Source organism: Homarus americanus, unplaced genomic scaffold (genome assembly GCF_018991925.1).
Source record: "Homarus americanus isolate GMGI-L3 unplaced genomic scaffold, GMGI_Hamer_2.0 scaffold18069, whole genome shotgun sequence".
Lineage (NCBI taxonomy): Eukaryota > Metazoa > Arthropoda > Malacostraca > Decapoda > Nephropidae > Homarus > Homarus americanus.
Genome location: NW_024736314.1, coordinates 10,001 through 37,026, shown reverse-complemented (window position 1 = coordinate 37,026; position 27,026 = coordinate 10,001). Strand labels below are relative to the sequence as shown.

Sequence of the window (27,026 nt, the reverse complement as noted above, 5' to 3'; positions counted from 1 at the left end):
CCTACCTCCTCACCTCTACTACCCTCCGCCCCCTCTACTACCTCTCCACCCTCTACCACCCTCCCACCCCTCTACTACCTCCTCACCCCCCCTCTACCTCCCTCCCCCTCCCTCCTCACCCCCTCTACTACCTCCTCACCCCTCTACTACCTCTCACCCCTTCTACTACCTCCTCCACCCCCTCTACTACCTCCTCACCCCTTACTACCTCCCTCAACCCCCTCTACACCTCCCCTCAACACCCTCTATCCTCCTCCCCCCTCTACCTCATCACCCCCTCCTACTTCACCTCCCCTCCCCCTCTACTACCTCCTCATCCCCCTCCCTATCCTCCCTCCCCCCTCTACTACCTCCTCTACCCCTTCTACTACCTCCCTCACCCCCCTCTCTACCTCCCTCCCACCCCCTACTACCTCCTCACCCCTCTACTACCTCCTCCTCCCTCCTACCTCCCTCACCCCCCTCTACCTCCTCCCCCCCCTCTACCCCTCCCCTCCCCCCCCTCCTACTACCTCCTCACCCCCTCCTCTTACCTCCTCATCCCTCTCTACCCTCCTCCCACCCCCCTCTCCCTCCCCTTACCCCCCCTCACATCCCCTCTATTCCCCCCCCTCTACCTCCTCACCACCCCTCTGTTACCTCATCACCCCCTCTACTACCCTCCTCCCACCCCTCTACTACCTCCCTCACCCCCTCTACTACCTCCTCACCCCCCCTTACTCCTCCCCTCACCCCCCTCTACTACCTCTCATCCCCTCTATTACCTCATCACCCCCCTCTTACCTCCTCACCCCTCTATTACTCCTCACGCCCCTCTACTACCTCCTCTACCCCCCTTTACCTCCCCCCCTCCTACCTCCCTCACCCCCCCTCTACCTCCTACCCCCTCTATACTCCTCCCCACCCCCTCTACTACCTCTCCCACCCCTCTACTACCCTCCTCACCCCTCTTACTACCTCCTCACCCCCTCTACTCACCTCCCCACCCCTCTACCTCCTCACCCCTCCCCACCCTCTATTACTCCTCCCCCCTCTACTACCTCCTCCCCCTCTACTACCTCCTCACCCCTCTCTACCTCCTCCCCCCCTTCTACCTTCCTCACCCCCTTACACCTCCTCACCCTCCTCTACCTCTTCTCCCCCCTACCTCCTCACCCCCTCTACTACCTCCCTCACCCCCCCCTACCTCTACCCCCTCTACCACCTCCTCACCCCCCTCTACTACCTCCCCTCACCCCTCCCCACCTCCTCCCACCCCTTACCTCCCTACCCCCCCTCTACTACCTCCTCACCCCCTACTACCTCCTCCCACCCCCTCTACTACCTCCTCACCCCTCTACTACCTCCCCTCCACCCCCCTCTACCTCTCCCCCCCTCTACTACCTCCTCACCCCCCCCTCTACCTCCTCACCCCCTCCACTACCTCCCCCCTACCCACCCCCTCTACCTCTCCCCACCCTCTCCCTCCCTCCCACCCCCCCTCTACCTCCCTCCCCCCTCCCCTACTACCTCCTCACCCCCTTACTACCTCCCTCCACCCCCCTCCTACCTCCCTCCCCCCTCCCACTACCTCCCCCTCTACTACCTCCCTCACCCCCTCCACTACCTCCTCCCCTCTACCTCCCCTCCCCCTCTACTCCTACATCCCTCTACTACCTCCTCACCCCCCTTACTACCTCCTCCCACCCCTCTACTACCTCCTCCCCCCTCCACTACCTCCTCACCCCCCTCTACTACCTCCTCACCCCCTCTACCACCTCCTCACCCCCTACTACCTCCTCCACCCCCCTACCTCCCTCACCCCCCTCCACCTCCTCACCCCCTCTACCTCCCTCACCCCCCCCTCCCTACCTCCCCTCCCCACCCCCCTCTACCTCCCTCACCCCCTCTACTACCTCCTCACCCCCCTCTACTACCTCCTCACCCCCCTCCTACCTCCTCACCCCCTCTATTTCCTCCTCCCCCCCCCAAGTTTTATCACGAAAACACCAAAAGATATACCATATTTTTCCCCCACTTTCACGTAAACAAAATTCTCAATGGAGTTATTGTTGTAAGGAATCTGTGTAACCTAACCACCCAGCCGGCCACCCACGTATCCAGCCAACTAGTTAGGCATCCATCTATCCGGCCAGTCAGGGAACGAACCAGTCACTCATCTATGGCCAGCCAGCCACCCATCCATGTATCCGGCCAGCTCGCCTCCCCCTGACATTGCTATCAGTTTACTGTGCTTGTGGCAGCTGACAGTTCCCCCACAAATAGCGTTAAATACTTAAATGAGAAGGTTAGGAAGGATGACGATGATATATGATAAATATTGATATATTATGACAATATAACAGCCTTATATAATGAATTGAAAATTTGAGAAAAACAAAGAAGAGAGACAGAGGAGGGAGACTTTTGTTAAAACAGATTATGCCCGTCACTTCCTGTTAGATACAATTAGCTTCCGGGTGTCGCGTTATACACACACACACACACACACACACACACACACACACACACACACACACACACACACACACACCACCTTCTTCCCCAGGGTATGTCATAGCCGCCGTGGAACACAAAGACTACACCCCTTCAGTAGCCTTCGCCACTCACTATTGACTATCGATAATTGAGGAGAATATCTGGTTATAAGAGCGGCATTTAAAGCACTGTGGGAGGGAGGAAAGGGAGGGTGGGGGAGTGAAGAGATGGGAGGAGGGAGAAGAGAATGAGGGGTGGAGGGAGGAAGAGGGGGAAGGAGAGAGGGAGGAGAGGGGGTGGATGGATGGAGGTTGAGAGGAAGAGGGAGATGTGAAGAGAAGAGAGAGGGAGGGGGAGAGAGGGAAGGGGAGATGAGGAGGAAGGAGTAGGGAAGAGGGGAGGAGGGGAGGGGGGAGAGAGGGAGGGGGATGAGAGAGGGGGGAGAGGGGAGACGAAAGGAGGAGGGAAGAGAGGAGGACAGTAAAGATAATCACCTTAATAAAACATCAAGGACGAGACCTAACACTCAAGCTCCTCCTTTAAGTATGTCCAAGACGGTGTGACCTTGTAAGACCTCTCCCTCCCACTCCCTCATCTACCATCCCTCCCACTCCTCCCTCCCCAACCCACCCAGGTCAAACATGATAAAAACAGGGAAGCAGCCGGAGTAGAAAGTAATAAAAAAACGAAAAATACTCCTTACTTATAACACGGAAGGGCAGCGACGCCTACAATCATCCTCAGGTCAGTAACAGTTCCAGCTGCATCCTCCCTTCACCACGTCACCATTACTGACACACAATGGAGTGCACGTTAAGTCCTGACTGCACACACACTTACACTTGCAGTCAGTTCTAGGCGGGCCTCGGACGTTGAGGCAGAAGTGTCCAAAAGGGCGGCCACTATCCACTGACACGCTCCCCGTCTCATTCACAGGGGTTTGAGAGCACGGGTGCAGATAAGGAGGACTGTCCCTAAGCACGCTTCATATTGCTGCAGGAGAACTGCATTGGTAAGCGGAATGTTTTTTTTTTAATCTGGCGTCGTGTCTTTCTGAAGGGACTCACTCTGGCACTGTTCACGTCGTTTACTGCTGCTTCAGTCGCACAGTAACACCATAAACCCTTCAATGACTGACATGTCAATATCAGTGAGGTGAGATGGGGCAGTGGACAGTCGTTATAAGCCACTGTGGTGTCTTCATACACCCGCCATGCCTTCTTTCTAATGTTGTTGAAACTGGCCACGGTAACAGTCAGTGGGACTGCAACAGGGCCACGCATTTGGGATTTTGCGGATCCAAGAGTTGAAGAGATTTTGTGTGTTGGGATGTACAGTTGGCTCCACTTAGAGTTGCCAATCCTCTCTCTCCCTGAGTTATGAACCCAAAACTCTGAAGTATGAATTCGAAGTATTCGCTAGTGAGTAGAAGGGAGAGGGGAGGCGTGTGTTGGGGTAGGTGTCTTGCTGTGGGGGGCTACTGGGGGTGAGGACGGAAAGCCTTATTCTGAAGGGATTAATTGGCGATCAAATCAACCAAGAAGTGGGTATTGTCAAAGCGTTACCCTGCATTATAATCTCTTCCATCCGATATACACTTTCCGTCCTCACCCCCAGTAGCCCCCCCAAGAAGGTCAACAATTCCTTCTTGGACAGATAAGAGTAATAATGGTTGGGTGTAAACAGGAGCTACATAGTATAAGAACCAATAGATAAATTTCCTTTATTAGTAAGTTACTGTATCGTCAACAACATGCTCCGACAGTGCAGGTTCCCGCCACATTATAACTCTCTTTAAGAAAGCTATTATGACTTTCTCTGGGTAATGTTGTCCTTATATCACTGCCAAACACTTTCTCCCAAGTTGTAGATCACGTCATTCTGCACAATGGTGGCCAACATACTAATTTAATGGCACGTTCATTATTGCTTTCTTTATGCTTTCCTTTTGTTATGTTGTTTTCCTTCTTTCTTCGTGTTCAGTTTATTGGCACTTTCCATCATTCTTCCTTCATCTTCACTTTTATTTGTCTCTTCCATCATTCCATCTACCACCATCACGTTCCTAACTACCACCATCACCTTCCTAACTACCACCATCACCTGCCTAACTACCACCATCACCTTCCTAACTACCACCATCACCTGCCTAACTACCACCATCACCTGCCTAACTACCACCATCACCTGCCTAACTACCACCATCACCTGCCTAACTACCACCATCACCTGCCTAACTACCACCATCACGTTCCTAACTACCACCATCACCTTCCTAACTACCACCATCACCTTCCTAACTACCACCATCACCTGCTAACTACCACCATCACCTTCCTAATTACCAAACCATCACCCCCATCCTCTAACTCCCACCACTCTTTAATTAGTACCACTAACACGTCCTAATAACCAACACTAACACTCTATAACTGCCACCACTACCTCTGTAACAATCACCACTACCACTCTAAAAATCACCACTACCATTCAACAATCACCACTACCACTCTAACAATCACCACTACCACTCTCTAACTACCACCACTACCACTCAACAATCACCACTACCACTCAACAATCACCACTACCACTCAACAATCACCACTACCACTCTAACAATCACCACTACCACTCAACAATCACCACTACCACTCTAACAATCACCACTACCACTCTATAACTACCACCACTACCTCTGTAACAATCACCACTACCACTCAACAATCACCACTACCACTCTAACAATCACCACTACCACTCTCTAACTACCACCACTATCACGCCCTAACACTCATCACTACCTAACAACCACCCACCCCCGTCACCTAGGTAGCGTCAACAAGGTGTGAAGCTCTCCGGAAAACTCACTCATGACTGTGATATTAATTTACCGTTCCACTCACTCATGCTCTCTCCAGGGGCTTCCGGGAGGGACTTGGAGGCTTCCAGGAGGGACTTGAGGCTTCCAGGAGGGACTTGGAGGTTTCCAGGAGGGACTTGGAAATCTAATCTTCCAGGGGGCTTCCAGAAGGGCTTTGGGGGCTTCCAGGAGGGTTTTTGCGGCTTCCAGGAGGGCTTAGGGGGCTTCCAGGAGGGTTTTGGGGTCTTCCAGGAGGGCTTTGGGGGCTTCCAGGAGGGTTTTGGGGCGTCCAAGAAGGTTTTGAGGCTCCAAGAAGGGGCTTAGAGGTTTCTGCGGCCAATTATCTTGAACCTCTTGTTAACTGAAATCTTTAGGTGGCATCTTGTAAGGAACACCTCGGCAGTTGTAAGGATAACCCTCCATACACGCTAGGTATACTGTATACAGCATACATGTATATGCCATTTATATGTATAATACTGTACTATGCATATGCTAATTGTATATATGTTACGTTTTTTGTGCGAAATCGGTTATTTTGAAAAATGACCAGCATGCATATTGGTAATTTTGCAAAATAACTTACAAACGGATAACCTAAACTAACCTAACCTTATGGTTGAATGAGATCAGGTTAGGATGTTATCGTGTAGCTTGATACACAGTTAAGTGGTCCCGTTATGTTTTTTAACCTTGGCCTACAGTATGTGCTGTCCTAGCCATAAGGTTAGGTTAGGTTGTCTGTTTGTAAGTTATTTTGCAAAATTACCAATTCAGGAAAAAAACCCGTAACATATATATAATATATAGTGTATATGTACAGTATGTGTATGTATCTGGTTTGCACGCAGTATTCATATGCTAAGTAAATATTTTCTCTGTATGTATATATGCTATGTATACGTATATTTTGTATATGGTCTCTAACTGAAGAAAGAAAGAAAGAAAGAAAGAAAGAAAGAAAGAAAGAAAGAAAGAAGAGCCAGGACACCCACAATCAGTAATAACAACACAACAACTAACTCACCTGATTGGCTTTGTTAAACTGCTTCTTGAGGCCAGCGAACGCCATGGTGGTGGTGGTGGTGGTGGGAGGTAGACCCCCCTCCCTGCTCCACGGACACAAGCACTAGCCCCCAGCACTTAGCCCCACTGTGGGTCTATCCCAGGCTGGGGCTACCTTGGGGTCGCTACTATCCCAGGGGTGACTTTATCCCAGGGTGTTATGGGCGTCACACACACACACACACGTTTCAACACGACATAGACTACGCGCGCGCGGGCTGACACACGTCACCACCTGGGGAAGAGAGAAATATATAAATAAGTAATAGATAAATAACCGGTAAAATAATATAATTTATTTTTACTATTCCATCTTGAATGTAAAAGAACCTAACCTATTTAACCTAACTTAATCTAAAACTGGAAAATACATATTTATTGCGTACAATGACTTAACCCTTTGTGTACGATGTAATAATAATAATAATAATAATAATAATAATAATAACAATAATAACAATAATAATAATAATAATAATAATAATAATAATAATAATAATAATAATAACAACAAACGGTTTATTGAAAGATATGGCAGCTAGAAGGCTGAAAATATAGTTACACAATTGGTGAATGGGTCACTTGACTGACAAATAATATACAAGTAACATAAGTGATACAAATATGATATATAATAACTGTGTGGAGAGAAGGTCATACTACAGGACAGTTCAACAGTGACAGTGCAAAAAGGTAAGATTGGTTGGGAGTGAATACACTGGTTGATTACAAGTTATTGATAATTTTTACAATGGTTGGGACTGGGCTGTTCTTATAGCGATTAGTACGTGATCGGATGGGCTGGATGCGGAAGAGGGATCTTGGGTGGTAGTAGGAGCTGGTTTCAAGGATGGTGAAGAAGTTTCTCCCAAAATTTGCAAATAAGGTCATGGTGATGATCAGTGTGTTGAGTGCTTCTTGATATGTGTAGTAGTAGTATGGGGGAGGATAATCTTGCAAGCCCTCTTCTGCACTTTTTGTAGGTGTTTCCGTTGTGTGGCATTTTGGGAATCGTAAATGTTGAGTTAGCACTGAGGAGCTCGGGAGCGGGACTTGAGGCGGCGGAGGAGGTGGAGATGAAAACAGATTTGACAACTTCACTGACGTGTTTATTTCCCAATTTAGTTTTTTATCTATAGTGACACCGAGGAGCTTGGTGGAGTCCACAACCAGAAGTGTGTTGGGGCCCAAAGTAATGGTGGGAGTGGGACATGATGAGAGGAGAGGTTGATGTGCATAACCATGGTCTTGGTATGGTTGATGGTGACGCCCCTCGGAAGCGTACGGCTTTGCGTCGGTCACTGAGGAAGTCTACATAAAACTTCGCCGAAACCTGAGGTCGAAAGTTTTGTTGAAGATTAATAAATTATGGTCGACTAGGTAGAATGCCTATGGTGAAGCCAATAAAGGCGACAGCCACAGATATTTTTCGTTTTTCCAGATGGCGGTATAGGTAGTCGAGAAAGCTGACAAGACAGTGAGTGGTGGAGGAAGTTTTCATATTGCCAAATTGCTGAGGATCTATGGCGCCTGCAATATCAGCATAAGCCCAATCAAACACGAAAATTTCACAGGTTAAGCTGGGTATTGGGGTGATGGCAATGGGTCGCAGCTCATTTAAGGATTGCGGGCTGGTTGACTTGGCCACTGGTGACACATATGAGGTCTTCCAGTCAGCTGAGCATCTTGCTTGGCTGAGGGAAGTATTGAAGATGGAGCAGAGGGGTTTAGCTAATTCCGAGGGGAACTCCTTGTAGGGTTTTAATAGTAAGTCAATGGGGGTGGTGGAGCGCTTTAGCTTCAGTTGCTCAAACGCCATGCTACATTAAATTATTCTACTTCAGTGGGAGAGAAGGCTGGTAGGTGAGCGGGGAGAAAGGTTGTGTCAAGCTGAGGGAGCGTCTGGCATATAGTTGCAAAATAGCGGTTAGAGAGATGGGGGGTTCTACTTGCACTAAATATACACTAAGGGTCCACCAGGGTCGTCGTGCACTGCCCTGGGGGTCGCAGGACACCTGGTAACCTCCCAGCCCTCAAGCCCTCCCGCCCGGCCCTAGCCCTCTCCCGCCCGGCCCCAGCCCTCTCCGCCCCAGCCCGTCGCCATGTGAGAGAGAGATGCCGGTGCTACTATGATGCGGTCTACAAGATATCTTTAGTCTCACCTACCTAACCTACATATCTTTTAAGCCATACGCTATAGTAGCACCGAGATGCCCACACCTTCTATACACACCTCCCCTCAACACACTGTATATACACGACGTTGGTGAACTCCGCCTCTGAAGGACATTAGAAAACATCTTTACCCCAAGTCTCGGTGCAGTTTGGACGCCATCTTTATAACTTACCTTAATTTTAACTACATACCGTAATCACGGGAACAAAACTCGACGGTCGTAATTTTAAGGAATGCGAACCTAGTATTGCAAAAATCCGGATTCTTCCCCACGAACACTACCGCCATGATAAACCTGATGTCAACAAAGGCCCCGCGACCCACAGACACACACACACACAACCCTCGCCCTTAACACAACCAGCAATAAGTGTCAGATCCCAACCCTCCCTCACCCCCACCACCACTCACACCCAAGACTCTTAAAGTGAGAGAAGATTAGGGTCGGATTAGAGTGTTCTTCACCTCCTTTACAACCCCGAGTTAGCCAATTTGATGTTATGGCGGGAATTGCATGAAGGTCGTATCCCCTCCTCTCCCACCCCTCCCAGCTATCTCTCTTATACCCTTCCTCTCTCACCCTCCTACCTCTTTCCACCCTTCCTTACTCTTATTCCTTCTCCCATCTCCATCCTCTACCAGTCTATCTGTTTGTGGGTTCTGATTTTAATGAGAATGAGTGAGTGAGGGTAATCTCTCTCTCTCTCTCTCTCTCTCTCTCTCTCTCTCTCTCTCTCTCTCTCTCTCTCTCTCTCTCTCTCTCTCTCTCTCTCCCCGACACCCCGCCTTTAGACCCCCACCTTCATCTGGGTGTAAGGTGGAGGTGTCAAAATATCCCGCCCAGGAGTCCACCTACACAGAGGGTGGATGGGTGGAAAATGGAAGGAAAATAATAAGACAAACAATAGAGAAAGAAAGAATGAACACAATTTAAGATATAACCAAACAAACAGACAAATACAACTCAAGTCATTAATTACAGCAACAGATGAACCACATAATTACTTCATTAATGGTAATTACTGTATGCCGTGATCACTACTTGTTTTACCCTGTTACTGAACCCTTCCCTCCCTCTTCCTTCCTTCCTACTTTCCATCCTTATTCCTTCCTTCTCTCCACGCCTTCAAGTTATAATAGTATGTAATAATAATAATAACAACAATAGGAACAACAACAACAACTATAATAATAAAAATAATAATAATAATAATAATAATAATAATAATAATAATAATAATAATAATAATAATAATACCTCACACCAGCTGGCACCTGAGGACATGATGCCAGGAATAGTGCCGGTGTGACCTAGTTTCCTCCTGACTAACCTAAGCTGACCTCATTACCCTGTTCTGACCATCCTTGACCTTACACTGAGAAAGAGAGAGTGAGGGAGATGTCAAACAGTGCCAAGATCACCTGATGTTGGCACTTGATGGACTTCTTCCTCCACATTTACATAGTGCCAGTCAGTGCCATCCATATTACTCTCTCTACTCCCCTCACGTAGGTATTCCTCACCTCACTTGGCACTATCCTTCACATAGTACCATCCAGTGCCACCCCCTCTCTCAATTAGGCGCTCCCTCACTTAAGTGGGTCCCGTCTCCCTCACTAAGGTGGGTCCCGTCTCCCTCACTAAGGTGGGTCCCGTCTCCCTCACTAAGGTGGGTCCCGTCTCCCTCACTAAGGTGGGTCCCGTCTCCCTCACCTCTATTCTCCTACCCCTCTCTTTATCTCACCCTTCCCTTCCTCTCTCAACCCTTCCTATCTCCCACTACCTCTCCCCATCCTCCTCCCTTCCCACTCCCTCCCACAGGTAAGTCAACAATACCCACCAAAGTTATTACATGTAACAGAGACGCGTGAACACAGCTGGTAAGATGTGTGTGTGAGACGTGTGGGGACGTGTGCGGGCGTGTGTAGACCTGTGCGGGCGTGTGTAGACCTGTGCGGGCGTGTGTTAGACCTGTGCGGGCTGTGGGTGCGGGCAGCGGCGTGTGTAGACCTGTGCGGGCGTGTGTAGACCTGTGCGGGCGTGTGTAGACCTGTGCGGGCGTGTAGACCTGTGCGGGCGTGTAGACCTGTGCGGGCGTGTGTAGACCTGTGCGGGCGTGTGGGCCCTGTGCGGGCGTGTGGCGGCGTGTGTGACCTGTGCGGGCGTGTGTAGACCTGTGCGGGCGTGTGTAGACCTGTGCGGGCGTGCGGGCGTGTGTAGACCTGTGCGGGCGTAGACCTGTGTGGGCGTGCGGGCGGGCGTGTCCTGTGCGGGCGTGTAGACCTGTGCGGGCGTGTGCGGGCGTGTGTGGGCGTGTGCTGTGCTGTGCGGGCGTGTGTAGACCTGTGCGGGCGTGTGTAGACCTGTGCGGGCGTGTGTGTGACTTGTGCGGGCGTGTGTGTAGACTTGTGCGGGCGTGTTTGGGTGTGCGGGCGTGTTTGGGTGTGCGGGCGTGTTTGGGTGTCGTTGGTGATAAAGGTCACAGTAAAGACGGCCTCTGCATGGACCTTTACTGAGAACTGCTCTTAAGTCACACTGTTCAGCGCCAGACACAGCACCATTTGGACGTGAGCGTGTGTGGGTGTTGTGGGCGTGAGTGTGTGTGGGTGTTGTGGGAGTGAGCGTGTGGGTGTTGTGGGCGTGTGTGTGTGGGTGTGATGGCGAGCGTGTGGTCGTTGTGGGCGTGAGCTTGTGTGGATGTTGTGGGCGTGAGTGTGTGTGGGTGTGGGAGTGAGCGTGTGTGGGTGTTGTAGGAGTGAGCGTGTGCAGGTGTTGTGGGCGTGGTGTGTATGGGTGTTGTGGAGTGAGCGTGTGGGGTGTTGTGGGCGTGTGTGTGTGGGTGTTGGGAGGAGCGTGTGTGGGTGTGTGGGGAGTGAGCGTGTGGGTGTGGGTGAGCGGTTGTGGGCGTGAGTGTGGTGGGTGTTGTGGGCGTGAGTGTGTGTGGGTGTTGTGGGCGTGAGTGTGGGTGTTGTGGGCGTGAGTGTGTATGGGTGTTGAGCGTGTGGGTGTTGGGCGTGAGCGTGTGTGGGTGTTGTGGGCGTGAGCGTGTGTGGGTGTTGTGGGCGTGAGTGTGTGTTGTGTGAGCGTGGGTTTTGTGGGCAATGCGTGGGTGTTGTGGGCGTGTGGGTGTTGTGGGCGTGTGTGGGTGTTGTGGGCGTGTGTGGGTGTTGTGGGCGTGTGGGTGTTGTGGGCGTGTGGGTGTGTGGACGTGTGTGGGTGTTGGGCGTGTGTGTGGTGTGGGTGTGTGGGGCGTGTGGGTGTGTGTGGGCGTGTGTGGGCGTGTGTGTGGGTGTTGTGGGCGTGTGTGGGTGTTGTGGGCGTGAGCGTGTGGGCGCTGTGGGCGTGAGCGTGTGTGGGTGCTGTGGGCGTGAGCGTGTGGGTGTTGTGGGCGTGAGCGTGGGTTGTGTGGGCGTGAGCGTGTGTTGTGGGCGTGAGCGATGTGGGTGTGTGTGATGGTGTTGTGGGCGTGTGTGGGCATGTGGGCGGAGCGTGTGTGTGGGCGTGAGCGTGTGGTGTGTTGTGGGCGGGGGTGTTGTGGGCGTGTGGGTGTTGTGGGCGTGTGTGGGCATTGTGGGCGTGAGCGTGTGTGTGGGTGTTGTGGGCGTGTGGGTGTTGTGGGCGTGTGGGGATGTTGTGGGCGTGTGGGGGATGTTGTGGGCGTGTGGATGTTGTGGGCGTGTGAAGGGTGTTGTGGGCGTGAGCGTGCGTGGGTGTTGTGGGCGTGTGGGGGGTGTTGTGGGCGTGTGTGGGCGTATGTGGGTGTTGTGGGCATGAGCGTGTGTGGGTGTTGTGAGCGTGTGTGGGTGTTGTGAGCGTGTGTGGGTGTTGTGGGCTGTGTGGAACTGACCCATAGATGTCCACATGGCTAATAGCGTGGGTGTGGGTTGACAACGGGTACGTACAAATGTGTCTCGATTACAAATGTGGGCAAGTTTGGGTAAGTGTGGATATGTATTGGTTGGTGAAGTAAGTGTTGGCAGGTTGAACTTGGGCACAACTGGAAGCAAAATATTTCATTAAACACCCAGCCGATCTACCACGTAAGTCAGCTTCGCCATCAACACTAAAGCCTCTTTCACACTAAGCGGTTCTTCGCCGCACCGGAGAGACCACGGTTTTCTGCCACACATTCGTCTGACTGCCGCGTACACCGACCTAACTTTGGATTCTTGTCTACAGTTTGCAGCGAGAGGGCGCGGTACCGGACAAGTCCCGTGGGACACCGCACATGCAATCCAGCGTCGAACCGGCGAACCGCCGTAACCGCATAGTGTGAAGAGGTACATAAGAACTATCAGTCGAATGCTACGTACGTCAGGCACCGCACCGCATCTAGATGCGACGAGAAACCCGCATAGTGTGAAAGGGGCATAACAGAGATACACGCACACCCACCCACACAAGGACGAAAACACAGAGGACGCAGAATATATTATAATGCCTGTTATTTCCTGCTTGGTGACAGTCACCATGAGAGAGAGAGAGAGAGAGAGAGAGAGGTAGAACTTGTTATTCAGAACAATGCAGAGTAGTGGAAAGAACAGGAAATGTGGTAAGGAGCGGGGGGCAGAGAGAGTGTGTGAGGGGACAGAGGGTGGAGTGAGGGAGTGTGTGAGGGGACAGAGGGTGGGTGGGAGTGTGTGAGGGACAGAGGGGTGGGTGAGGGGGGGTGTGTGGGGGAGTGAGGAGTGTGTGTGATGGGACAGGGAGGGGTGGGGGTTGTGTGGGGACAGAGGGGTGGAGTGAGGGGAGTGTGTGAGGGGACAGATGGGTGTGGTGAGGGGGGTGTGTGAGGGGACAGGGGTGAGTGAGGGGTGTGTGAGGGGATGGAGGGGGGGAGGGGGTGTGTGGGGGGACAGAGGGTGGAGTGAGGGAGTGTGTGAGGGACAGGGTGGGTGAGGGTGGGAGGACAGAGGGTGGAGTGAGGGGAGTGGGGAACAGAGATTGGGTGAGGAGTGTGAGGGACAGAGGTGGAGTGAGGTGTGGGGACAGGGGGTGGAGTGAGGGGAGTGTGTGAGGGGACAGAGGGGTGGGTGAGGGGTGTGTGGGGGGACAGGGGGTGGGTGGGGAGTGTGTGAGGGGGGACAGGGGTGGGTGGGGGTGTGTGGGGACAGGGGGTGGAGTGAGGGTGTGAGGGACAGAGGGTGGGTTAGGGGAGTGTGGGGGACAGAGGGTGGAGTGGGGGTCTGTGAGGGACAGAGGGTTGGAGTGAGGAGTGTGTGAGGGACAGAGGGGTGGAGTGAGAGTGTGTGAGGGACAGAGGGTGGAGTGAGAGTGTGTGAGGGACAGAGGGTGGAGTGAGGAGTGTGAGAGGGACAGAGGGGTGGAGTGAGGGAGTGTGGGGACAGGAGGGTGGGTGAGGGGGTGTGAGGGGGACAGGGTTGGGTGAGGGGGTGTGTGGGGACAGAGGGGTGGGTGGGGAGTGTGTGGGGACAGGAGGGTGGAGTGGGGGGTGTGGGGGGGGGACAGAGGGTGGGTGAGGGGGTGTGTGGGGACAGGGAGGGTGGGTGAGGGGTGTGAGGGACAGAGGGGTGGAGTGAGGGGGTGTGTGAGGGAGGCAGGAGGGTGGGTGAGGTGTGTGTGGGGACAGAGGGGGTGGAGTGAGGTGTGTGAGGGACAGAGGGTGGGGAGGAGGGAGTGTGTGGGGAGGGGACAGAGGGTGGAGGGAGGGAGGGAGGGGACAGGAGGGGTGGGAGGGGGAGGGGGACAGGAGGGGGGAGGGAGGGGAGTGAGTGTGAGGGGACAGAGGGGTGGGGGAGGAGGGAGTGTGTGGGGAGGGGACAGGGGAGGGGTGGAGGGAGGGAGTGTGTGAGGGGACAGGAGGGGTGGGGAGGGGAGGGGGAGGGGACAGAGGGGTGGGAGGAGGGAGGGGGAGGGGACAGAGGGTGGGAGGGAGTGTGGAGGGGACAGAGGGGTGGAGTGAGGGAGTGGGGGAGGGGACAGGGAGGGGTGGAGGGAGGGGAGTGTGTGAGGGGACAGAGGGTGGGAGGAAGAGGGGACAGAGGGGTGGAGGAGGGAGTGTGTGGGAGGGGACAGAGGGGTGGAGGAGGAGGGGGAGGGACAGGAGGGTGGAGGAGGGAGGGGACAGAGGTGGAGTGAGGGAGGAGGGTGGAGGAGGGAGGTGGGGAGGGGACAGAGGGTGGAGTGAGGAGTGTGTGAGGGGACAGAGGGGAGTTAGGGAGTGTGGGGAGGGGACAGAGGGTGGGAGGGAGGGAGGTGTGGGAGGGGACAGAGGGTGGAGGGGAGTGTGTGGGGGACAGAGGGTGGGAGGAGGGAGAGTGTGTGGGGAGGGGACAGAGGGGAGAGGGAGTGTGAGGGGACAGAGGTGGGAGGGAGTGTGTGTGAGGGGACAGAGGGGTGGAGGAGGGGAGGGGAGGGGACAGGTGGAGAGGGAGGGGGAGGGGACAGAGGTGGGAGGAGGGAGTGTGTGGGGGAGGGAGGAGGGAGTGTGTGGGAGGGGACAGAGGGGTGGAGGAGGGAGTGTGGGGGAGGGGGACAGAGGGTGGGAGGAGGGGGAGGGGACAGAGGGTGGAGGGAGGGGAGTGTGTGAGGGACAGAGGGTGGAGGAGGGAGGTGAGGGACAGAGGTGGAGGAGGGAGGGGACAGAGGGTGGGAGGAGGGAGTGTGGAGGGACAGGAGGGGTGGAGGAGGAGGTGTGAGGGGACAGAGGGTGGAGTGAGGGAGTGTGAGGGGACAGAGGGTGGAGTGAGGGAGTGTGTGAGGGGACAGAGGGTGGAGTGAGGGGGGACAGAGGGTGGAGGAGGGAGTGTGTGGAGGGGACAGGGGGGGGTGTGGGGGGGGGGGGGGGGGGGTGGTGCGAGGGTTAGTGAGGGATTGTGTGAGTGACAGGTGTCCGGTTGGTACATTTTTGGATGGTTGACAGACGTGACCAATATCTTTCTACTTTCTTTGGCCTTCCTGCCCACTTCGTTATAGAAAATATGTCAACAGTGTGAATCAACACATTTTCTTAACAAAGACTGGGAAGACAAACACAGTCAGAGGTAAGACGTAGGGACGTCTCTCATCCAGACCTGTTATAAAGCGATAATAACAACAAAGTGACTCAGTCTGGTATCTATATAACAACTAGGACTGGAGAACTTGTGAAATTTGTAGAGAGAACAATCATTGTATGCTGGGGAAACAGCACGATGAGTGTGATGCTCCATATACTGAGCGAGGGCTTAGACGCTGCTGCCAATGCCCTTGTGAGGACGGGAGTTGCTTACAACGTTACATAACTAGGTGTGTATGTAGACGCATTGCAGGACCAACAGTACTAAGGTACTGATAAGTACTGGGACAACTTGATGCTGTTCTATTTCACTAACCAGCTAGAGAAGGTTGCAAATTTATACAGAATCAGAGAACACGTGTCCCTCAACATAAGAGGCCTTATTTGCGGTGTGTATGCATCACCACATTTCCAACTGCATTTAATTTTTAGTACTGATATTACGGACTAGTTGTTACATGACTCCAGTGGCTACATCATCAACACAACAGAAAAGGCTGCTGCACAGCTAGGGTTAAGCAAAAGAAGTCAAAGATATACAACACGGCACCCCAAGGTGGAATACTCACCCCACTCTGTTCAATGTTCTCACCTACCATTCAAAACTATCTATCCTGTAATTCACCTGCATACAACAGCCAATCTATCCCCTGTACCCCATACCCGCCATACAACAGCTAACTATCCTTGCACTCACCACATGTACATCAGCTAACTATCCTGTACCTCACCTGCCACACAACAGCTAACTGTCCTTGTACCCCATGGCTACCAGCTAACTATTCCCTGTACCTCACCCGCATGCAACAGCCATTCATTCTCACCCTGCCTGCCACATGTCAGCTAATCATCTCTGCACCTCACCTGCATACAACAGCTAACCATTCTTGTACTACCTGCATACAACAGCTAATTCATCTCTGTACCACCTGCCAAGCACAACAGCCATCTATCCTGTACCTCACCTGCCACAACAGCTAACCATCTCTGTACCTCACCTGCCATACAACAGCTAACTATCCCCTGCACCTCACCTGCCATACAACAGCTAACTATCCCCCACCACCTGCCACACAACAGTTAACTATCCCTCACCCCACCTGCCACACAACAGCTAACTATCCCTGTACCTCACCCAAGCACAACAGCTAATTCATCCCTGTACCTCACCCATACAACAGCTAATCATCCCTGCACCTCACCTGCCATACAACAGCTAACTATCCCCTGGACTCACCTGCCATACAACAGCTAACTATCCCTGTACCTCACCCACACACAACAGCTAATTATCCCCTGTACCTTCACCCACACACAACAGCTAACTATCCCTGTACTCACCCACACACAACAGCTAACTATCCCCTGTACCTCACCTGTCAACAAAGCTAACTATCCCCTGCACCACCTGCCACAGAACAGCTAACTATCCCTCTGCACCTCACCTGCCATATAACAGCTAACTATCCCCTGTACCTCACCCGCCATACAACAGCTAACTATCCCCTGTACCTCACCTGCCATACAACAGCAATTCATCCCTGTATTCTTCACCAGCCATACAACAGCTAATTATCCCCTGTACCTCACCTGCCACACAACAGCTAACTATCCCTGTACTCACCTGCCATACAACAGCTAACTATCCCCTGTACCTCACCTGCCATACAAAGCCAACTATCCCCTGTACTCCACCCATACAACAGCTAATTATCCCCTGTACCTTACCTGCCATACAACAGTTAATTATCCTGTACCACCTGCCACATGTCATAATTATCCTGTACTCACCTGCCATACAACAGCTAACTATCCCGTAATTCACCCGCATACAATGCCAATCATCCTGTACCACCTGCCATACAACAGCTAATTATCCTGTACCCTCACCTGCCACATAACAGCTACTATCCCCTGTAATTCTCACCTGCCATGCTACAGCTAATTCATCCCTGCACCCCACCTGCCACAACAGCTAACTATCCTGTACCCCACCTGCCATACAACAGCTAATTATCCCCTGTACCTCACCTGCCATACAACAGCTAACTATCCTGTAATTAACGCTATACAACAGCTAACTATCCTGCACCACCTGCCACACAACAGCTAATCATCCCCTGTACTCCCTGCCACACATCAGCTGACTATCCCTGTACCACCTGCCATACAACAGCTAATCAATCCCTGTACCTCACCTGCCATACAACAGCTAATTATCCCCTGTACCTCACTGACATATAACAGCTATTCATTCTCTGTACTTCTCACCTTAATAACAGCTTAACTATCTCTGTACTTCACCTGCTATCAACAGCTAATCCATCAATGTACGGATAGATTAAAGCCCTTAGTCTTTCCTTAGGGCTGTCGCAGGAGGACTACCCAGTGTTAAAGATATTCTATTAGGTCACCTTCTGATTGTCTGAGGTCTTGGTGTGGTCATCCAGACAACATGAAGCCACACCATTATGATCATGTAAACGGTGAATCTAATGGACCTAATTCCGTTACATCCTCCATCCTGTCCTTAACTTTCTTCTCATCCTCCGCCCTGTCCCAATCTTTCGTCTCCACCCTGTTCTTCATCCTCATCTCCTGCTCTGTCCTTTTCCTCATCCTCCACCCTTCCTAACCTTTCCCACCCACCTGTCAGTGCTAGTTCTCTCTCTCTCTCTCGGGCAGGTTATTGGCAGAGAATAATGACGTGTTAAAACAAGTTAATGGAGTGGTTAATGACGTGGTTTGATGGGCATGTTAATAGCGAAGAGTAATGACGCGGATTAGTGGCATAAGCGGAGCATGTTTATGGGCAATTTATTGGAGCAGGTTAGGTTTGCTGTTAATGGAACAAGGTAGTGACGTAGTTCAATGGTGGAATGTTATTCTGTAGGTTAATGGAACAGGTTAGTGGCGTAGATATAATTTATAATTTGCCCTGCGAATGAGCTAGTTTATTGGGCACCCTTTGCATCCTGTGCAAGGCGTAACGCAAAATCATTTACAGCGCCCAACAGGGAAGCTTTGCACAGTTCATGTTTGTCTTCGTCGATCCTCTTAATAGGCGTAAGTGCCTGAAGTGGGCCATGGATTTCATCGTTGATTAATGGTGGAGGTTCATCAGTCAATTTGGCTTCATCGAGGTTATGGTGTTTGTGATGGAGCGCTTATCACTTGTTATCTGTTGGTAAAGGTGACAACAACGACTTCTGGTTTGCCCAATGCTGCACACACACACACACACACACACACACACACACACACACACACACACACACACACACACACACACACACACACACACACACACACACACACAGCAACAATAAGAAACAATTGACTAGCGGGAGAGGAGGAGGGAGGGAGGAGGAGGGGAGGAGGAGGGGAGGTGGAGGAGGAGGAGGAGGAGGGGAGGTAGGAGGAGGAGGAGGAGGAGGGGTGGAGGAGGAGGAGGAGGAGGAGGGGAGGTAGAGGAGGAGGTAGAGAAGGGGAGGAAGGGAGGGGGTGGAGGGGAGGAGGAGGGGAGGGAGGGAGGAGGGGAGGTAGAGGAGGGAGGAGGGAGGGAGGGAGGGGAGGAGGGAGGGGGGGGAGGAGGAGGGAGGGAGGGAGGTAGAGAGAGAGGGGAGGGGAGGGAGGAGGGGAGAGGAGGGGTAGGGGAGGGAGGGAGGGAGGAGGGGAGGGAGGAGGAGGGAGGGAGGGAGGGGGGAGGAGGAGGGGAGGTAGAGGAGGGAGGTAGAGGGAGGGGAGGGGAGGGGGTAGGGGAGAGAGGAGGAGGGAGGGGGTAGAGGGAGGGAGGGAGGGAGGGAGGTAGGGGAGGAGAGGGGAGGTAGAGGGAGGAGGAGGGAGGAGAGGAGGGGGTGAAGAGGGAGGGGGAGGGAGGGGAGGGGAGGAGAAGGAGGGGAGGGGAGAGGAGAGGAGGAGGAGGGGAGGAGGAGAGAGGGGAGGGAGGAGGAGGGAGGAGGGAGAGGAGAGGGAGGTAGAGGGAGGAGGGGAGGTAGAGGAGGGGAGGTGGGAGGAGGGAGGAGGAGGTAGAGGAGAGGAGGGAGGTAGGAGGGAGGAGGAGGAGGAGGAGGAGGGGAGGTAGAGGAGGAGGAGGAGGAGGGAGGTAGAGGAGGAGGAGGAGGGGAGGTAGAGGAGGAGAGGAGGTGAGGGAGGAGGAGGAGGAGGAGGGGAGGTAGAGAGAGGAGGTAGAGGGGAGGAGGAGGAGGGGAGGGGGGAGGGAGGAGGGAGGGGAGGGTAGAGGGAGGGAGGAGGAGGAGGAGGAGGAGGAGGGAGGGGGTAGAGGAGGAGGAGGGAGAGGGAGAGGAGGAGAGGGGGAGGAGAGGGGAGGGGAGGGAGGGAGGAGGAGGGAGGGGGTGGGAGGAGGGAGGGGAGGGGAGGTAGAGAGGAGGAGGAGGGGGGTAGAGGAGGGGAGGTAGGAGGGAGAGGGGGAAGGAGGAGGGAGGAGAGGTAGGGAGGAGGGGAGGTAGAGGGAGGGAGAGGAGGGGGTGGGAGGGAGGGGGAGGTAGAGGGAGAGGAGAAGAAGGGAGGAGGGAGGAGGAGGAGGGAGGAGGAGGAGGAGGGGAGGAGGAGGTAGAGGAGGAGAGGTAAGGAGAGGGGAGGTAGAGGAGGGGAGGTGGGAGGAGGAGGAGGAGGTAGAGGGGGAGGAGGAGGTGGGGAGGAGGAGGAGGAGGTAGAGGAGGAGGAGGAGGGGAGGAGGAGGTAGAGAGGGAGGTAGAGGGAGGTAGAGGGAGGAGAGGGGGAGAGGAGGGGAGGGGAGAGAGGGAGGAGGTAGAGAAGGAGGGGAAGTAGAGGAGGAGGAGAGATAGAAGGGAGGGGGAGGGAGAAGATGAGCGGGAAGGGGAGAGGAGGAGGGGAGTAGGAGGAAGAGGAGGAAGGGGAGGAGAGCGAAGAGCGGGGAGATGAGGGAGGAGAGCGAGGGAAGAATAACTGTATATGCGACTAAACAGATGGCATGCGGGAACTGTGGTCGTCACGTCGTGTACACACATCAAGTTGTCGCGTGCACACACCTATCGTTGGTTACCCACACCAGCACACACCCCTCCTCTCCCCTCCCCTCCACACCCCTACCCTCCCTCCCCTCCCTCCACACACCTACCCTCCCTCCCTCTCTCTCCACACCCCTACCCTCCCTCCTCCCCTCCACACACCCTACCCTCCCTCCCTCCCTCCACACCCCCTCCCTCCTCCTCTCTCCTCCACACTACCCTCCTCCCTCCCTCCCTCCACACACCCCCACCCTCCTCCCTTCCTCCCTCTCTCCACACACCCACCCTCCCTCCTCCCTCCACACACACACCCACCCTCCCTCTCCACACACCCTCCTCCCTCCCCTCCACACACCACCCACCCTCCCTCCTCCCCTCCACACACCCAACTCCTCCCTCTCCCACCCTCCCTCCCTCCCTCCACACCCCACCCTCCCTCCCTCCCTCCCCTCCACACCCCTACCTCCCTCCCTCCCTCCACACACACCTACCCTCCCTCCCTCCCTCCTTCCACACACCTACCCTCCCTCCTCCTCCCTCCACACACCCACCCTCCCTCCTTCACACCTCCCTACCCTCCCTCCCTCCCCTTCTCACACCCCAACCCTCCTCCCTCCTCCCACCCCCACCCCCTCCCCCACACCCCACTCTCCCTCCCTCCCTCCCTTCACACCCCCACCCTCCCCTCCTCCCTTCACACCCCAACCCCTCCCTCCCTCCCCCTCCACACCCCACCCTCCCGCCCTCCACACACCCTCCCTCCCCCTCCCCTCCACACACCCTACCCCTCCCTCCCTCCCCTCCACACTTACCCTCCCTCCACACACCTACCCTCCCTCCCTCCCTCCACACGGTCACCCTCCTTAGTATATGGGTCACCCCAATAACAGTGACCACTCTAAATCAGTCTGTCTGTCTGCCAGCCTCTGTCTGTGTTTGTCTGTATGTCTTCTGTCTGTCTGTCTCTCCTCATTTATCACTATCCATCAACATCGTTCCTTCTACGTTCCTTCCACAGTTTATTTGTATTATTGCTATTCTCCCACTCCCATATTTATCACCCACTACGTGTTATTCCCTCCTCCGTTATCGTCTTTATTCTACTCCATATCTTCGTCTATTTTGTTCCTCATTTCATACCATCACACGAGCTTAATTATTGGTTATTTTTCCCCTATTCCTACCTTTATCACCCCTGTTTTTTTTGTCCCTTTCAATTATCGTTATCTCTACCCATCTCCCCTCCTTCCATCCATTTCAATTCTGATTTATCTTTTAGGTCTTTCTTATTCCTTAATTCGTCTATCTAAGTATTCCCTTTTAAGGTAAATCACACTTATAGTAATTACCTTTTGGGGGATAATTAAGCTTGAAATAATTACCTTTTAATTAATTACATTTTATATAATTACCTTTTAATTAATTACCTTTGTAAGTAATTCCACTTAACCCTATGAATATAACACCACTGTAATCAACTGTTAAGTCATCGTACTAGGGATTAAGTCATCATACTCAGGGGATTAAGTCATCATACTCAGGGGATTAAGTCATCGTCCTCAGGGGATTAAGTCATCGTACTCAGGGGATTAAGTCATCGTACTCAGGGGATTAAGTCATCGTACTCAGGGGATTAAGTCATCATACTCAGGATGTCATGACTAGAGGTTAAGTCATCGTACTCAGAGGTTAAGTCATCGTACTCAGGGATTCACTTACTTTATACCAGTTAAGTGAGTGGATGTACCAGTGAGTAACCAGTTAAGTGAATGACTGTATGGGTGAGTAACCAGTTAAGTGAGTGACTGTATGAGTGAGTAACCAGTAAAGTGAGTGACTGTACGAGTGAGTGGATAAGTGGACATACCAATACTTTCCTCACCTCCAGTTTACGAAGGTCTGTATCCAGCGAGCACTTCATACCACTACACGCCACAGTCTACCTTTATAAGTAGATGCTAAACTTATAATCGTGTTATTTTACTTAACAGAGCGTTAAGAAGATTTATAAGTAGCACTGTAATGAAGACTTGTTTGTAAGTGAAGATATCGGACATTACTATTCACGACACAAAACACTTATAAAACACTAGTCACTTAAATAGCACTGCAACGAGGTACAACTTCACTTCTCGCGATACTTTTTTTTGCACTTTCCATAAATCCGATACACTTGCAAAATCAGATGTCATAACGCATTTCTACATCGGATTTGAGGACTGTATCCACAAACCTACTTAAACACCAGTACGCCAATATAAGTAGTTTAAATACCGTATATATACATACATATTAATATTATACACACACAACACTACTATAATAACACACACACATACCGTCCACGAGAGGCACACAAGTACCTACACTAGCTCAGAGATACGACTGAGTGAATGTAGGTCTGTGTGTGGACGGTAGTCTGTGGGAGTGTATGTGTGCTGACGTGTGCGTGTGTATATGTACGTAGAGTGCTGGAGGTCGCTACGGAGTAGAGGAAACAGATATACATGTAACATAACACTTGGTACAGTATGGGTGTGTGTGTGCGCCAGTCACCAACCATTCCAAGAAGACAGTCGTTCGTGATGACTGGATAAGTTGTTTTAGTCAGACAGTCATCACCCCCACCCCCACCTCTCTCCTCAACATAAGAACAGTAAATATCAAATATATTTTCCACAATTGTATCTTAGAAAAATAACATTACTAACATCTGTAACCTGACCTGACCTGACCTGACCTGTTACTATGCTTCAACTCCAACTCCTGCCAGGCGTCACCACTACGTCACAACACTCACCTGTAACGATAAAAACACAGTATTAGTAAATATATCTAATTAAGGTTGAGTCTCAGTGTTAAGGATGAGTCTCAGTATAATTATCGTCTCCTAACTGATAAGATTACATTGTACTCGGGTTCTTGAATTATAATACTCAAGGAGGTTAAGTCTGTACTCAAGGATTTAAGTCATCGTACAAATGGGATTAAATCATCGTATACCAAGAGCTTAAGTCATCGTACTCACGGAGTTAAGTACTCAAGAGGTCAAGTCATCGTACTCATTTGGTTGCCATCGTAATCAAATGGTTAAGTCATTATTAAGCATCAAATTCCCTCACTTAATCCAGGACGTAGAGATGGCGACGTAAATCCACTGAGACTCGACCCACACCGTAGTTAAGCAGCTGTACAGTGTGGTCAAATGTCTAGATAAATTGATGCTATTTTTAAAGCCTTTGGCCTTCTACAAGCAGCGCAAGGTCTCTGTTTTCATTCTCTGAGGTTTCGAAATTGTTTTTAATGGCGTTTACATACATCTCGAGGCTTCATTGGTGGTTTTTAAGGTATTTTGCTGGTGTTTTCTAAAGACAAAGTCATCGTATTCAAGAAGATAAGTCATCGTATTCAAGAGCTTAAGTCATCGTCGTAAAACAGTCAACAACTTCTATCATCCACACACACACTCCTTTACTCTCTCTCTCTCTCTCTCTCCTTCATTTTTTCTTTCTCCCTCACTCTCGCTCTCTCCCTCACTTCCCTACTCCCTCTATTCCCTTCTTCACCCGCTCAGATCACCGGCAGTGGGGTGATGTGGGTCAGCCAGCACAGGTGTGACGGCACAGGTGTACACTTTAAGCAACATGTGTGTGCCTCAACTACCTACAACATCTGCGCCGCCACGTAACTCACCCACACAGGTAAACAACACCGCCTTGCCTCCTGCCCTTGCCCCGCCCCGCCCCGCCCCGCCCCCCGCCCGCCCCGCCCTTGCCCCGCCCCGCCCCGCCCCGCTCTGCCCCGCGCTGTTCTACTCTACATTCATTCACTTCGGTGTAAACAACAACTGAACAGTATACTAATGCACCCAAGTCAATAGGTATACCAAAGTGAGTTTACTAGTACTGGACACTTGAATCCCGGCCACCAAAACACGACTTCCAATATACGGATGAACCCTACTAGGGATCCACTCTCAGGGGTTCAGATTGGTACCATATGTTACTGAACCCTGTGTATGTAAAGGTGAACGTTTAAGCGTGTCTATGAACCCCTCAATAAGTGCCACACCAACTTTGAACCCCCTGACCACTGTGTAAGGTTCAGTATGGGGTTTCAAACTTAGGCATGATTATCCGACTCGGGGTTCACTAAGCGTACACTTTATTGTTATGTTTGGTTTGTGAGGACTTTCTCTGGTTACAGAACCAAAAATTGACAGACAAAGACAGGCGGGCAGACAAAGACAGGCGGGCAGACAAAAGAACAGGCGGGCGGACAAAGACAGAGGGAAGAAAGGGATGATTGATCACTGACACACAATACATTAAATGATGTTTACACACACACACACACACACACATATACACCATCTGGCAGGAAGTTACTACCACGTGATGCCCCTCATAACACCATCTGTGAGGGAGTTACTACACCACGTGATGCCCCTCATAACACCATCTGTGAGGGAGTTACTACACCATGTGATGCCCTCATAACACCATCTGGTGAGGGTTACTACACCACGTGATGCCCTCATAACACCATCTGTGAGGGAGTTACTACACCACGTGATGCCCTCCTAACACCATCTGTGGGGAGTTACTACACCATGTGATGCCCCTCATAACACCATCTGTGAAGGAGTTACTACACCACGTGATGCCCTCATAACACCATCTGTGAGGAGTTACTACACCACGTGATGCCCTCATAACACCATCTGTGAGGAGTTACTACACCACGTGATGCCCCTCATAACACCATCTGTGAGGGAGTTACTACACCGTGATGCCCCTCATAACACCATCTGTGAGGGAGTTACTACACCACGTGATGCCCCTCATAACACCATCTGTGAGGAGTTACTACACCACGTGATGCCCCTCATAACACCATCTGTGAGGGATTACACCACGTGATGCCCCTCATAACACCATCTGTGAGGGAGTTACTACACCACGTGATGCCTCATAACACCATCTGTGAGGAGTTACTACACCATGTGATGCCCCTCATAACACCATCTGTGAGGAGTTACTACACCACGTGATGCCCCTCATAACACCATCTGTGAGAGTTACTACCGTGATGCCCTCATAACACCATCTGTGAGGGAGTTACTACACCACGTGATGCCCTCATAACACCATCTGTGAGGGAGTTACTACACCATGTGATGCCCTCATAACACCATCTGTGAGGAGTTACTACACGTGATGCCCTCATAACACCATCTGTGAGGGAGTTACTACACCACGTGATGCCCTCATAACACCATCTGTGAGAGTTACTACACCACGTGATGCCCCTCCTTAACACCATCTGTGAGGAGTTACTACACCACGTGATGCCTCATAACACCATCTGTGAGGGAGTTACTACACCACGTGATGCCCCTCATAACACCATCTGTGAGGAGTTACTACACCACGTGATGCCCCTCATAACACCATCTGTGAGGAGTTACTACACCACGTGATGCCCCTCATAACACCATCTGTAGGGAGTTACTACCACGTGATGCCCCTCATAACACCATCTGTGAGGAGTTACTACACCACGTGATGCCTCATAACACCATGTGAGGGAGTTACTACACCACGTGATGCCCTCATAACACCATCTGTGAGGGGACTACACCACGTGATGCCCCTTACATCTGTGAGGGATTACTACCATGATGCCCTCATAACACCATCTGTGAGGAGTTACTACACCACGTGATGCCCTCATAACACCATCTGTGGGGAGTTACTACACCACGTGATGCCCCTCATAACACCATCTGTGAGGGTTACACCACGTGCCTCATAACACCATCTGTGAGGTTACACCACGTGATGCCCTCATAACACCATCTGTGGGGGTTACTACACCACGTGATGCCCCTCTATCTGTGAGGGTTACTACACCGTGATGCCCCTCATAACACCATCTGTGAGGAGTTACTACACCACGTGATGCCCTCATAACACCATCTGTGGGGAGTTACTACACCACGTGATGCCCTCATAACACCATCTGTGAGGAGTTACTACACCACGTGATGCCCCTCATACACCATCTGTGAGGAGTTACTACACCGTGATGCCCCTCATAACACCATCTGTGAGGAGATTACTACACCACGTGATGCCCCTATAACACCATCTGTGAGGGAGTTACTACACCACGTGATGCCCCTCATAACACCATCTGTGAGGGAGTTACTACACCACGTGATGCCCTCATAACACCATCTGTGAGGGAGTTACTACACCACGTGATGCCCCTCATAACACCACCTGTGAGGAGTTACTACACCACGTGTCTGCTGTTCAACACTTTTATTAGTCTACGTTTCTAATCAATCTGTCTTGCTGCTTGTGTCTGTCTGATGGTATTTTCTCTCTCTTCTTCTTCTTTTCTTCTTCTTCTTCTCTCTCTCACCT

The 27,026-nt window shown here is 52.0% G+C and overlaps 1 long non-coding RNA gene across 5 annotated transcripts in view; it reads right to left on the bottom strand.

The window, feature by feature from the left end:
* The window catches only part of LOC121872132, a 30,755-nt gene extending 7,407 nt beyond the window's left edge, over positions 1 to 23,348 (bottom strand). Inside the window, exons 1-2 of one of the 5 annotated variants that reach the window (XR_006090039.1) lie at positions 23,328 to 23,348; positions 6,369 to 6,641 (exon numbers count right to left, since the gene is read on the bottom strand). This is a non-coding gene — a long non-coding RNA (uncharacterized LOC121872132). Of the gene's footprint in view, positions 1 to 6,368; positions 6,642 to 22,459; positions 22,511 to 22,931; positions 22,970 to 23,322 lie in introns of those variants that run through there. The other 4 variants (XR_006090035.1, XR_006090037.1, XR_006090036.1 and 1 more) reach the window with 4 other exon arrangements.
* Positions 23,349 to 27,026: the final 3,678 nt, after the last annotated feature.